The 12,565-nt window shown below is 38.3% G+C and overlaps 1 pseudogene across 1 annotated transcript in view; it reads right to left on the reverse strand.

Annotated features, from left to right (window-relative positions):
• The window catches only part of LOC110042348 (uncharacterized), a 25,216-nt pseudogene extending 12,938 nt beyond the window's left edge, over nucleotides 1-12,278 (reverse strand). The window contains exons 1-8 of the transcript XR_016206495.1: nucleotides 12,212-12,278; nucleotides 6,008-6,115; nucleotides 5,129-5,454; nucleotides 3,457-3,601; nucleotides 3,036-3,181; nucleotides 1,248-1,419; nucleotides 701-816; nucleotides 216-354 (exon numbers count right to left, since the gene is read on the reverse strand). The product of XR_016206495.1 is annotated as an uncharacterized LOC110042348 (transcript). The remainder of the gene's footprint in view (nucleotides 1-215; nucleotides 355-700; nucleotides 817-1,247; nucleotides 1,420-3,035; nucleotides 3,182-3,456; nucleotides 3,602-5,128; nucleotides 5,455-6,007; nucleotides 6,116-12,211) is intronic.
• Between the last annotated feature and the right edge of the window lie 287 nt (nucleotides 12,279-12,565).

Consider the following 12,565-nt stretch of genomic DNA (forward strand, 5'->3'; position numbering starts at 1 on the left):
CTTTTAATCACTTTTTTTTTGTCTGACTAGAACAAATCATTTATCGTCTAGAATCCTATCACAAAATTAGGAATCAGAGCGAATGAATTCTTCGAAACTCTAATCCTAACAATTCTCAGTCTTTTGTGTTTTTCACCAGTTGAACACCAGTATTATTATTTCAATACAATTCTCCTTAAATCATGGCCATTTACCAATCAAATGTTTACACTCACCAGACTTGCCCCCATCTCCGCCGTCTCCAGCATTTCCTCCCTTTACACCTCGTACTCCCGGAATCACTGAATCGCACACGGTATTTCCATTGACGAACCTAGCTGATGCTCTACAGTCTGCTTGCGTCTTGTCTGGTTTCTGTTCCCAAAAAAAAAAGAAATTGCTATGAGCAGCGTGGAGTTACCTTCGAATATCTTCAAGAAAAAGTAGTTCCAATATAGATTTCCCATATTAATTCGTCCATTGCTTGTAATCGTTGCTACGCATTCCTACCGCCAACTTTACGGTTGGTCCATCGCAACCGCAAAACCCTATTCAGACTAGCGAGGGAGGAGGGAGGGAGGTTGGATTCCCCCATCAATACATTACAATACATTAATACTCTAAGAGTAACAAGGTGATTGTCTCAATCCTCCCCCTCCCCCTTCCCACCCCCGGTCCAAGAAGAGCAGTCTATATAGGGGCACAGCTGAGCTTTCCATACCTTTGCTAAGCTGTCAGCTCCTCGTTTTCCTTAAGCGCCATCTTGCCCCTGAATTCCGTTCCCACCACTTGTTAGAATGGTCATATTCCCTACTATGATGTCAGCAAATATTTTCACTTATAGGACCAAAGAAAAAAAGCAATGTTAACGCCGACAACCGCAGAGGTAATTCAACAAAAAGTGGAAGTCTACCGACATAAACCAGCATGAGAATAACAACCTTTTTTATCAATGGGTTTCTGTTCGTCTATTTGTCCTTTTGTGTATTTGTTGTTTCTTGTTTTGTTTTGCTATGGAAGTCCATCGTTGAAATAGAAGGAAGTTTGCTACACTAGGATTGATTTTATGCTACATTGATTTGGGACATGAAATTTAATTTTGGAATTCCACTGTTAATTTGTAAAACAACAACAGCAACAAAAATCAGTCGCATTCTTTTTACGCAGGCCGTAAATTAGCTTGATATTTGTTTGTTTGAATTGTTGCCGTCGTTTAAATGGGAGCCTGCAAGTGATGTCCATCTCAACGTGTTAAAAAGCCTGCTTACCTGATGGTCCGTGTACTCCATGCTTTCCATCATCCCCATCGGCGCCAGCAGCTAGTGTAGGTAAAGTTTGTGACAAATCTGGAGCTCTGAGGTCCAAACGACTGTCGTTCACGAAGGCCACCTCACGACTGTACATTGTCAGTTTCTTAATGCCACGCATTTTGATGTTGCCCTAGCAAGTGGTAATAGTACATCAGCATGATATGACGTCGTCATGTTAATACAGCTACCACAATTCATTTTCTTATTATTTTGTAATTTTTATAAGGGAGTACTATGCCCTTAAAAATTACATGAAAAGAAAAAAAAACTAAAGGGTTTCGGAAGCCTTAGTTAAATGACGCAATCATACAACTTCCCTATTTTTTTTTTTTTTTAATTGCAACGGTAGTAAATATTTTAGTGTTTATCATATGTAAAAAAATGTAAGACTTTTCTGATTGTCCATTTTCAATACCACGTCATTGATCACAAGAGATGCGGTGATAGAAGACACTCCTTAGTTAATCTATACGCTCAAATGATTAAGACTACTGATTTTGATTATTGAGTTAATTGCCAAGCTGGGCAGACCTAATAGAAGCGTTTGTCGAGTATTGCTTTACAATAATCGAAAAGAATCACCGTAGATAAAGTCTGCATAGAGCAAAGTGACTCATCAGATGCGGTGATAGAAGACACCCCTGAGTAAAATCTATGCGCTCAAAATGATTAAAACTACTGATTTTGGTACATTTCCCATTCCCAAGCTGGGTAGACCTAACAGAAGCGTTTGCCGAGTATTGCTTTACAACAATTGTTGGTTTTCAGTGTCACTCAATTCAAAATAGATCAATATAAAAAAACAAAACCGGTCAAAAGATAAAGTCCAGAATCTGGGAAATAAAAGAAGGTAAATATGCAAAGACTCTCGCCAAAATTCTGGTCACATAAATTTTTCTTATGCGAAATATTTGAAGAAATTTTTTACCCAAATTTACAGAGATTTGTATGGAGACGCCATGCTAGTGCCCATCCGTATGGGCACCAACATGGCGACCGGAAACCACCAGAAACATCTGTCACTGAGTTTTGCTACAAAAGCGTGAATTTATCCCTCGAGAAACTCTAAAACATTAAAATAATACTTTTTCTAAGACATGAACTGTTCAGATAGCCAAGTTCCCCGAAATAAGTCACTTTTTTAACCATCATGACAGCTTTCTAGGCCGTCATGTAAATGTCGCGTCACGCAAAAGCTTAGAAATTCAAGCGTAGTGTATCACAAAACCAAGAACCCATTCGGGGCGAAAATTTGTATGAATATTAGTTTTCAGCTGCTCTTATACATCATTAAAGTAAAATCGCAGGAAGATCAATAGTTTTGTTGTTTGAATTTTAGTGACGTCACGTGAAAACCAGCTATTGATAAGAATCACCTTAGGTAAAGTCTGCATAGAGAAAAGTGGCCCATAAAGCCGGCGCTTATCTCCGGTTTCGGTAACATGAAGCGACCAGGAGTATTTCTAACTCTCCCTGGATGGGGTGCTAGTCCATTACAGGGTTACCCCAAGCGTTAAATTCGCAGGTACCCATTTAAACACCTGGGTGGAGAGAGGAACTGTGAGAGTAAAGTGTCTTGCCCGAGAACACAACACAGTGTCCCCGGCCAGGGTTCAAACCCGGACCGCTCGATCCGGAGACGAGCGCACTGACCACGTGGCCACAGCGCCTCCACAAGAATCGCCGTGCAGCAATATAATTGCGTTCTGTGCTGACACAATAAAATAATGTTTGTGTCCAACTTACCCTAACGTATACTGTGTCTGCAAGGATTTCAAGCTCGATGTTATTTGGCAGCTCCTGGGAATCTCCAAAGTTGATCATCTTCTGTGTTTCGAGATGCTCTTTGACAAAATCCATGTGGACGTTTCGGCCAATTACTTGATAACGATCTGTTGACACGGAGTCACGGATCCATAAGAAAGAAAATTATCGCACCGTGTGTATATGCCAGTCTTTTTGAACACGCTCTGAACCTTTTTTGCAGAACACTTTAGCTCTTCACAAAGCTGTATAACGTAAGTTGGTGTTACAGTAACTTGATATGAAAACGTCTTTAAAACAATTGACTCACTCTCTTAAAAACATACGAGATGCCTGCCACTAACTGAATTAACTAGACAATGTAAACTAAATGACACATACACCAAGCAATTTCAAAGCACACCTGCAAGAACGCAGCCGTAGAATTCTGCTCTCATAGAGATTCGGCTATGCCATTGTGTAGGCTTTATCTGGACATATCGAGCTGTAATAGGTTGTGAAAGGACATGGGACTCAACGGTGTTCTTATCTGTGTTTCCAGTGAAAACCTGTTAGTTAAAAGATGCAGCTTATTAAGAGCTAGGATCCTAAGAAATGTTGCTATTTACAAAAGTTCGTTAATATATATAGAAACCTGACACCAGAGCTTTCATTACAATAATTAAACATAAAGAAAAAAAGCGGATTTGTTTTTCTTGGATCAGAAATTCAAAGAAGGATCAGTTGTGAGCATGTAATTCGTCAGCGTCTAATTTTGCTATTTTGTTCCAGTTAAATTTTAACTAACTATACACAATAAGCGTAACCAAGCACCAAGCGGAGCACCATAACTATGGGAACAGAACCACAAACATGCGTAGAAATTGAAACTCATGCAACTCTTTTTCATGGTCAACATGGCTAGCGGCATGGATCGCGGGCGCATGCACCCAGTGACGACGATGACGACGACGACGCCCAACCGCGACATAGCGATTGCGGGACATAGCGCATAGCGGCCATACTCCAGCTAACACCAAGTCTTAGTTTACAGCGTACGTCTTTGATATTTGACATCCTTGTTATGATCAATTGACACCTGTCAAAACAAGGTATCAACTGACCAGTATCACGTGACCATATCACGGACTCTGGTTTATTGCTCATCGAGGTCATGTGTTTTCTCAAAGTCGACCGCTGATCAAGTACTTGTTTTCGATTGGATCGCGGGCTCGTGTCAGGTTATTTTGTTGTAATCAGGGCTGGGTTGTTTGGAAATTAGGTTAACGCTAACCTAGGATTAAAAAATAACCGAAGTATAAATTTATCTTCTATACAAGTGTGTTTCACTGCTTTATGGCCATGTCTCCTGGTGTAGTTTGAGATTACTCAAAATCAAAACAGAAGGCCAAAAATGTAAACAGAAAACCTCACCACAAAGTGACAAAACTCAAATCAAAATTCTCGCTTATCCTCGCTTCTCGAACTTTGTTCTGACAGCTGTCAATTAACCATAATATGGATCGCCAATATCAAAGATGTACCTATGGCAATCGTGCTTCTCTATTCCGGTTTAAGGTTTTGGCTTGGTGTAGCGCAGACGTACAGACGGAGGTACGTACGTACGGACAGTTACGTGACAACCAAAATTTTTCAATCGATGGGTTAACAAATTATTTAAGGTATGGGGCTTCTCCAGGGGCTTCGCTATGGACCAGGTCTGGAAAACTGTCGGTCTCTTTGTCCATTTGTCCGTCTGTCCGTCTGTCCGTCTGTCTCTCTGTTTGTCTGTCTGTCTATCAGTCTGCTTGTTTGTCTTTTCTCCTTTCCTGTCGATTTTTCTCTGTCTTTCCCTATTTGGCTATTCTTTTATTTATCTCAAATATATTAACTCCATAATATCTGAACTTACGTCATGGATGATGAACATCCGAAAAATAAATCATTTTTTTGAATACTTGAGTAGCAATTTTGTCGTCTAATCACCCAAATACTTTTATAACACGATGTCTTTTGAATATAGCCAGATTGTTTGTTACCCCATATGTCAAAATATCTAATAAGATCAGTGTTTATGAAAACATGTTTTCTCGCACCTTATCGTCGCCCATCTCTCGATAAGTCTGAAAAACGGTGGAACCATCCACAGCGTAAGAAAGTTTGTATTGCGTTACCCACTGGCTGTAGTCTTGCCGACCCTGAGTTGCAATCTTCGTGATTTTGACATTTCTCCAAAAATCTACTTGAAGAAACTGATTTTGATCTTTGGTTCGAGAACACCAGGCACCTTTCTTTCCTCTTCCAACCCTGAGGTTTAGCCTACCCTGACTCGGCTCATGATTTACACTAAATGATGAGGCGCTCATTTGTTGATCTGTGACGAGACCGTTTTCTAAGCCAAGTGCGTGTTCACCAGTGCATGCTGATCATGAAGAAAGGAGAGAGGATAAAAAGACAATAACTATAAATAACGAAATAGGTACATATCAACACATCAATGTGATAGATTCTTCCCAAGTTCATCTATTTCTGAATTTTTGGTTCATCAGTATTTTATACGACTGTAAATAAGCGTTTTGCACCAAATGGTCACATGGTGCAAACTCCGCCATGCTGGAGGACAGAAAATGTGACACCCTTAAAAACAAATCCATTTCAACCACTTAAGCTTGAATTTTCCTTTGTTGTTGTTGTTTGCGGGTACATAGCATGGCAGATTTTGTACCATGTGACCGTTTGTTGCAAAAGGCCTATTCTATGCTATGGGAACTTTGGTGAACACGCGCTAGGCTTCAAATCAAACATAAAGTGTTTTCCTTGCATTTTTTGGGAAAAATATCTGGTCAACTATACAAGTTTATGTAATCCTTTGTACCCTCGGTAAGTCTCGCTCTCTACTTGTAATCAAGTTAAGGGCCAAAAATTAAAGGCCAAAAGTAAAAGATGGAATCAAAACTGGGTCTTGCTAGAAATACCTGCTGCATAGGAAACGATGGACGGCGTCTCGAACCACTTCATAGGAGCGTATTCCACTTCACTAGCTGGTGATGGGCTTTCTTGCCGCAAATGAGCGCAACCATTTTCTACAACTGAAAAAAAACAAAGAGAAAAATGATCAAGTGTTAGAACATGTGGGACTGTTTTAACTTATAGCCATTGCGGTTGTTCTCCAAGCTCGCCCACGGATAACTCCTCGCATTGTGAGTTTTGGGCCGCCTGTGTTTAGACACGGTAAATACATCAGTAACAAGGTTGAGATTTAAAAAATTAATATATATATTTACATGTTTGCTGTGTGGGAGTAAGAGGACGACAGTTGGTAAAGGATCTAATGGCTCTCACGTTAGATGGAAGGCTATTCCACAAATATGCCCCACTGTAGCAGACTACGTTTCAAAAAATCGGTACGGGGCTAAGGCAGAGCCACGCATTACGCAACATGGAAAGAGAAGAAGAAAGAGGGGGAACGGAGGAAGAGGGGGACGAGGGGGGAGGGGGAGGAGGGGGAGGGAGTTGGGAGATAGATCTGTTTGTGCACTTTTTTGCAACGTAGTTTCAAAATTGTACCTGAAATTCAGGTCAATGGAAGTGGAACGTGTCCCAAATATAGGAAAACTACCGCTAATCAAACCAGACTACTTTTTAAACGCCTATCAGGCATACAGATTAAATTCATTTCCTCTGTGTATCGAAAAATATATTTAAGATAATGATAACGATAATAATAATAATAATAATAATAATAATAATAACAATAGTGCAAAATATGTTAAACTAGAAATAACGTTGTCACAACTCGACACAAGTTTGAATACCGAGACAGGAATTTTGGGGATTGCAAATCAGAATTGCAAAATTATACTTTTAAGGTAAGTTTAGGCGACTGGCTATTGAATTATCTTAGAGTATCCACTTGTTACAACGCTGCCCACGATACTTACTGTAGTTTCGTTTCAATCTCGAGCTCTGTATACCTTTACCATAAACGAACTACAAATGTGTTAGACACACATTAGCGAAGAGTCACATCGCTTAACAGTAAAAAATACCGAAGGAAAGTAAGTAGTTTTTAACTGAGAAGAAAGAGCTAATTAGAGTTATCAGTGAATGCGCGTTTATTTCGTGTGAAACCTTGCCAGGCGTTCTAACTTATAGTGTACATTAACTCGTATTCCAAAATAAAATTAGTAAAGATGTTCTTTTTTGGAACATAAATCAGCTTAGAACCTCCGGCTCTCCTTTCGAATTAAAACAATAACAAAATCGCACAAAATTATGTTAGCTGCTTTAAAAAGGTCGGTAATGTTCTTCATAAAACGCTTTCTCTTTTCAGGCTTGCCAATATATCGTATATTGGCGGCGACTTCGTTACTTACCCATCTCAAATTCCTTAATTTTTTTCATGATAAAATGCTATAAATAAGATATAATAATAACACTAATAATGATACTAATAATAATACTAATAATAATAATAATAATAATAATAATAATAATGATGATGATGACTTTATTACCGTGTCAATTACGTCTAGCAGTGGAGAATTCCCACTGCTGATAGGAGACACCTAACTAGAACTATCTAAAAATAATATACAGAAAAGTCCTATAAGAGGAATTAGAATTATGAGTTACAAGGATGGCAGCCACTACATCCATTTAGGGTGTTGTCTAGATCTAGCCTCCGTACGTGGGTCTTAAACTGCTTAAGATTTGTCGCCGAGCTTTCTTTAGTTATTAGTTTGCTCCATAGTCTTGGACCTAGATATCGGATTGAATGTTTTCCATAAGTAACAGTGTTGAATCTAGATAATATTTTTATTCTTCTTTGTAAATCGCATATACTTGTCACTAAATTTCTCATTCGAGAATAACAAAAAAGATGGAAAATGCATTTAAAATTTCAGCTCACCTTGTCCGATTCCCATATTCAATACCATGAGAACATGCAACGTCGATATCAAATAGGAAGGAGTCATTGCCTTTCTTTAATTTCAAGGAAATTATTCCAAAAAACTCCTTGAATGATCGCAGCGTCCAACGGTAATAAGGTCGAACAACAATCACAACAACCTTTAAGGCTTGAAATGATACAATGGTAATCACATGTTTACTACTACGTTCGTGGGGGAGGAACGCGTGACGAGCCCCAAGAACGTCTGGGTTGGAGGCTAGACCGGAGGTAGTCAGTAACGATTTGTCAACAGCCCCTTGGTGGGTTTGAAAAATAAAGCACGAGGGCACCCGGGGAGCATTTTGGTTTGGCCGTTAAGAAATCTTTACCGACTACTCCCGGTAGGGCTAATTATAGTTTACCCAATGTACTATGCGAACCGCGAAAGTGTCCTCTGTATTTTTGTCGAGGCTGTTTTCGAATTTGCGAGCGAAGCAATCTCGAAATAAATGTTTCGTAGCGAAGGCGTTGTGGATGGAATTGCGTGGCAAGTGAACTGACATGGAACTTTAACTTACATGTAACTTCTTCTTTATCTCTTCGTTTGCGTTAAAGTTAAAAAAAGATAACTCCTTGCATTGTGAACTTGGGCCGCCTGTGTTTAGACACGGTAAATACATCAGTTATAAGATTGAGATTAGAAAAAAAATGATTTACATGTTCGACGCGTGGGAGTATGAGGGAGACAGTTGGCGATTTATCTAATTTCTAAAGTTAGTAAAAGATTTAATGGCTCTGGCATTAGATGGAAGGCTATTCCACAAATGTGCCCCACTGTAGCAGAAACTTCGATTCAAAAAATCGGTAAGGTGCTAATGCAGAGCAACGCATTGCGCATCATGGAAGGAGAAGAAGGAGAAGGAGGAGAAGTGGGAGGAGGGGGAGAGAGTTAGAGGACAGATCTGTTTGTGCGCTTTTTTGCAGCGTACTTTTAACAGTCGTATCTGACATTCAGGTCAATGGAAGTGGAGCGTTTCCCAAATATAGGAAAACAACCGCTAATCAAACCAGAGTATTTTTGAAAGCCCTTCAGGCACACAGATCGAATTAATTTTCTCTGAGAATCGGAAAATATTGTGAATTGCACGAAATATGTTCAACTAGAAATAATGTTGTCACAATTCGACACAATTTTGAATAGCATGGACAAGAATTTTGGGATTGCAAATCAGGATTGCGAAATTATACTTTTAAGGTCAGTTTAGGCGACTGGCTATTGAATTATCTTAGAGTATCCACTTGCTACAACGCTGCCTACGAAACTCATTGTAGTTTCGTTTCAATCTCAGTATACCTTTACCAAGAACGACCTACAAATGTGCTAGACACACACTAGCGAACAGCCGCATTGCTTAACGTTAAATGCGCGTTCAAACTTAGTGAACATTTTACTCGTATTCCAAAATAACAAAATTGCACTAAAGTATGTTAGCTGCTTTACACCCGCTTTCAGTACTGTTACGTGCATAGGCGACATCTTTCGACCATCTCTCGACTTTCCATCTTTCGACATGCTATGTAAACGGCTGAAATACCGTTTACCTGTGAAACTAGCAATTTTGCCGGTTATTAACGTAGCAAATGACAAGTATATGATAATTACTGACCTCAAATGGATGAAGAAGATTGTGGACTCCCGATTTACGGGATAATTCAAACGATTTTAGTGTAGTTGATCGGCTCTCAGTAGTGACTTCCGGTAGAATTGGGCCGCTACCGCTCAGTTAATATTCGAAAGATGTAAACATTCAAAGCAGTCAATTTATCCCTCACGGAATGTTTTCTTGATGCTCCTAGCCTTAGTTTGATGTCAAATAAATCCATCTTTCATGAATAATAGTCTAGTTCGACCGTAAAGAAGCCACTTGTGCTTACATTTTGACGTAGGCAGGTTACATAGCATGTCGAAAGATGAAAGCGGGTGTAAAAACGGTCAGTGATGTTCTTCATAAAACGCTCTCTCTTTTCAGAACTTGCCAATATATCGTATATTGCCGGTGACCTCTTTATTTACCCATCTCAAATTCCTTAATTGTTTTCAGGATAAAATACTTTATTATACTATAAATAAGATATTTTTATTCGTCTTTGTAAAGCGCATATATTTGTCACAAAATTATTTTCTCATTCGAGAATAACAAAAGATGGAAAATGCATTAAATTTCAACTCACCTTGTCCGATTCCCATATTCAATACCATGAGAAAATGCGACGTCAATACCAAATAGGAAGGAGTCATTGCCTTTCTTTAATTTTATCGAAATTATTCCAAAGAACTCCTTGAATTATCGCATCGTCCAACGATAATAAGGTCCAAAAACAATCACAACAGCCTTAAAGGTTTAAAAAGACACAATGGTAATCACGTGTTAACTAAAAAATGTGAATGACGCAGGTCTTGCACAACTATTTAGTGAAAATCAATTCGTTATTCTACGAGGCACAGCTGGTACCAGTATACACGTGAATAGATAATTTTGGAATTTTGTTAAATTATTTGTTACATTCTACAATAATATCTTCTACCAAAGTAAGTAAAATTTAATCTAAATACATAGCATGGCACAAAGAAAGCTTAATGTCTCGTACAAATCGCAGGCTATATGCAACTTGAAAGACAGTGGCCAGCCTTACAAATCAGCGTGGGAGTTTCTATCTGTTTAAATCGATTATTGCGAAAAACAGTTAGTCGGTTAACAACTCTTCACCAGTTCACAGGCATTTCTTTTCTACATAGAGAAAATCATTCCCATTTTGAAACCTTTTTTAGAAGTTGTTTATCTGGTTCTTTAATCAGGCTTAATCTTTTTCTTGGAAATTCTACTTTAATAAAACCGTAGCCCTTGTAATGAGTTTGACTACTTCAGTTTAAAATAAATTAATCCGTCTTTATCCGTCGAATATTAGGGACCAAGGCTTTGTTGGAAGGAGTTTTAGTAGGATTTCTAGCTCTTTGCCAAAAAAGTTAATGACTGGTTAAGATGTAACCCGGCAGCTGAAAAGAGCTGCTTAACCACAATCCACCAGGCTATTAGGAGAGTGGGACATCCCACGGTTTGACTTCAACAATAATCCCCCCCCCCCCTTCCAACTCCGTTTGATTTCAGTACCAGCTATGACCCGACTTCGTACCTGCAGTGAGAGAAAATCCTCTTGTTATAGGCCTAAAAAACGGGAATAGATTTTTCCTGATGTCTTTGAATTCTACTTTGCAAAAAGTTTTCAGGATAGAACAAACAATTGTTGGAAAATCCCATCATAATTTGAACTCGCCTTGTCCGATTCCCAAATTTAAGGACGTCGTAACAAAAATAAGTGTCCATTGGAAATGGAAAGGATTCATTTCCTTCCCTTGACCTGTAACACAGGAAAAAAAACCATCAAATATCTTAGAGTCCAAAGTATAATAAGATCAAATGATCTCCAGGCCTTTAAATGATAGAATAATGAATAAGCATTTGATAAAAAAAAATGTGGGTAACGTAGTCACGTGGAATTATCTATTCAAAAAGGAATTTCAGACATTCTTGCGGGTAGACTGGTACCAATGCGATCTTGAAAAGATAGTTATTAAGTTTCATTTTTAGAGATCACTCGCACCGCCCTATTATGGCTACCTGAAAATTGATTTAACTGTCGATTTAGAAGAAACTAGTAACTCCAAGAGACAAAATGAAATGTATAGCTTATATCGCAAAATCAGCGGGGGAATTTCGACCTGTTGGAAGCGATGATGTAAATTTTATCGTTGAAAATCAGCAGTTTTTATTAAGTTTATTTAACATTCACTTACTAATTAGATTACGTTCTACTGTGCACAATGCAAATTAGTTAAGAATCTTTATTACCAGACTTTTGGAAGTTTTGTCATCGACCATAATTCTCAGTTCAATAGTCTCTCCTGTTTCTATAATTTTCGTTTTTAGAGAGCAGGAAGTAATATATCTTTTAATCTCGTTGCCACTTTAATCAAATTCGACAGTCTTCTATAAAAGCATGAAATATTTTTGATTAAGCTATTTCTGAACAGGGCTTACTCTATCGAGTATTGCATTCTACTATCTCTTGTCATTTTATTCCAATAGCCTAATATGTCTAGAAGTATACAACTCTGTAAAATCCACGTTCTTCTTGATTACGTTCAAATACACCTTACAAAAAAATAAATCTAATTTCAAAATGATTTAGCAATTAATGGGAAATATTTTTTACATTTGGAAATTACCTCGTCCGATTCCCAAATTCAAGACTGTCAAAAACATAAAAGTCAATAGCATTTAGAAAAGATTCATCTTGTTTCGTTAATCCGTTAATTAGGACCAAAGTACCATGCCATAAGCCAACGTCAAATGAACAAGAAAAAATAACAATAAGGATATTGCCACTCAGGCTTTAAATTAAAAGAATAGTGAATACGCGCGTACTTAGTGTGGGTGAGGCAAATCGTGTAATGAAAAAAAAAAACACAAAAAGACTCAGGTCATTTTGAAGTTGAGCTGGTACCAGTACGTACTTGAAGAAATAATTCCCCAATTTTTGTTACACTGTTTATGTTTTGCAGCAATCTCTCTTACTGCTC

This window comes from Orbicella faveolata, unplaced genomic scaffold (assembly GCF_042242905.1).
Source record: "Orbicella faveolata isolate gen_17 unplaced genomic scaffold, um_ofav_v1 contig_1, whole genome shotgun sequence".
Lineage (NCBI taxonomy): Eukaryota > Metazoa > Cnidaria > Anthozoa > Scleractinia > Merulinidae > Orbicella > Orbicella faveolata.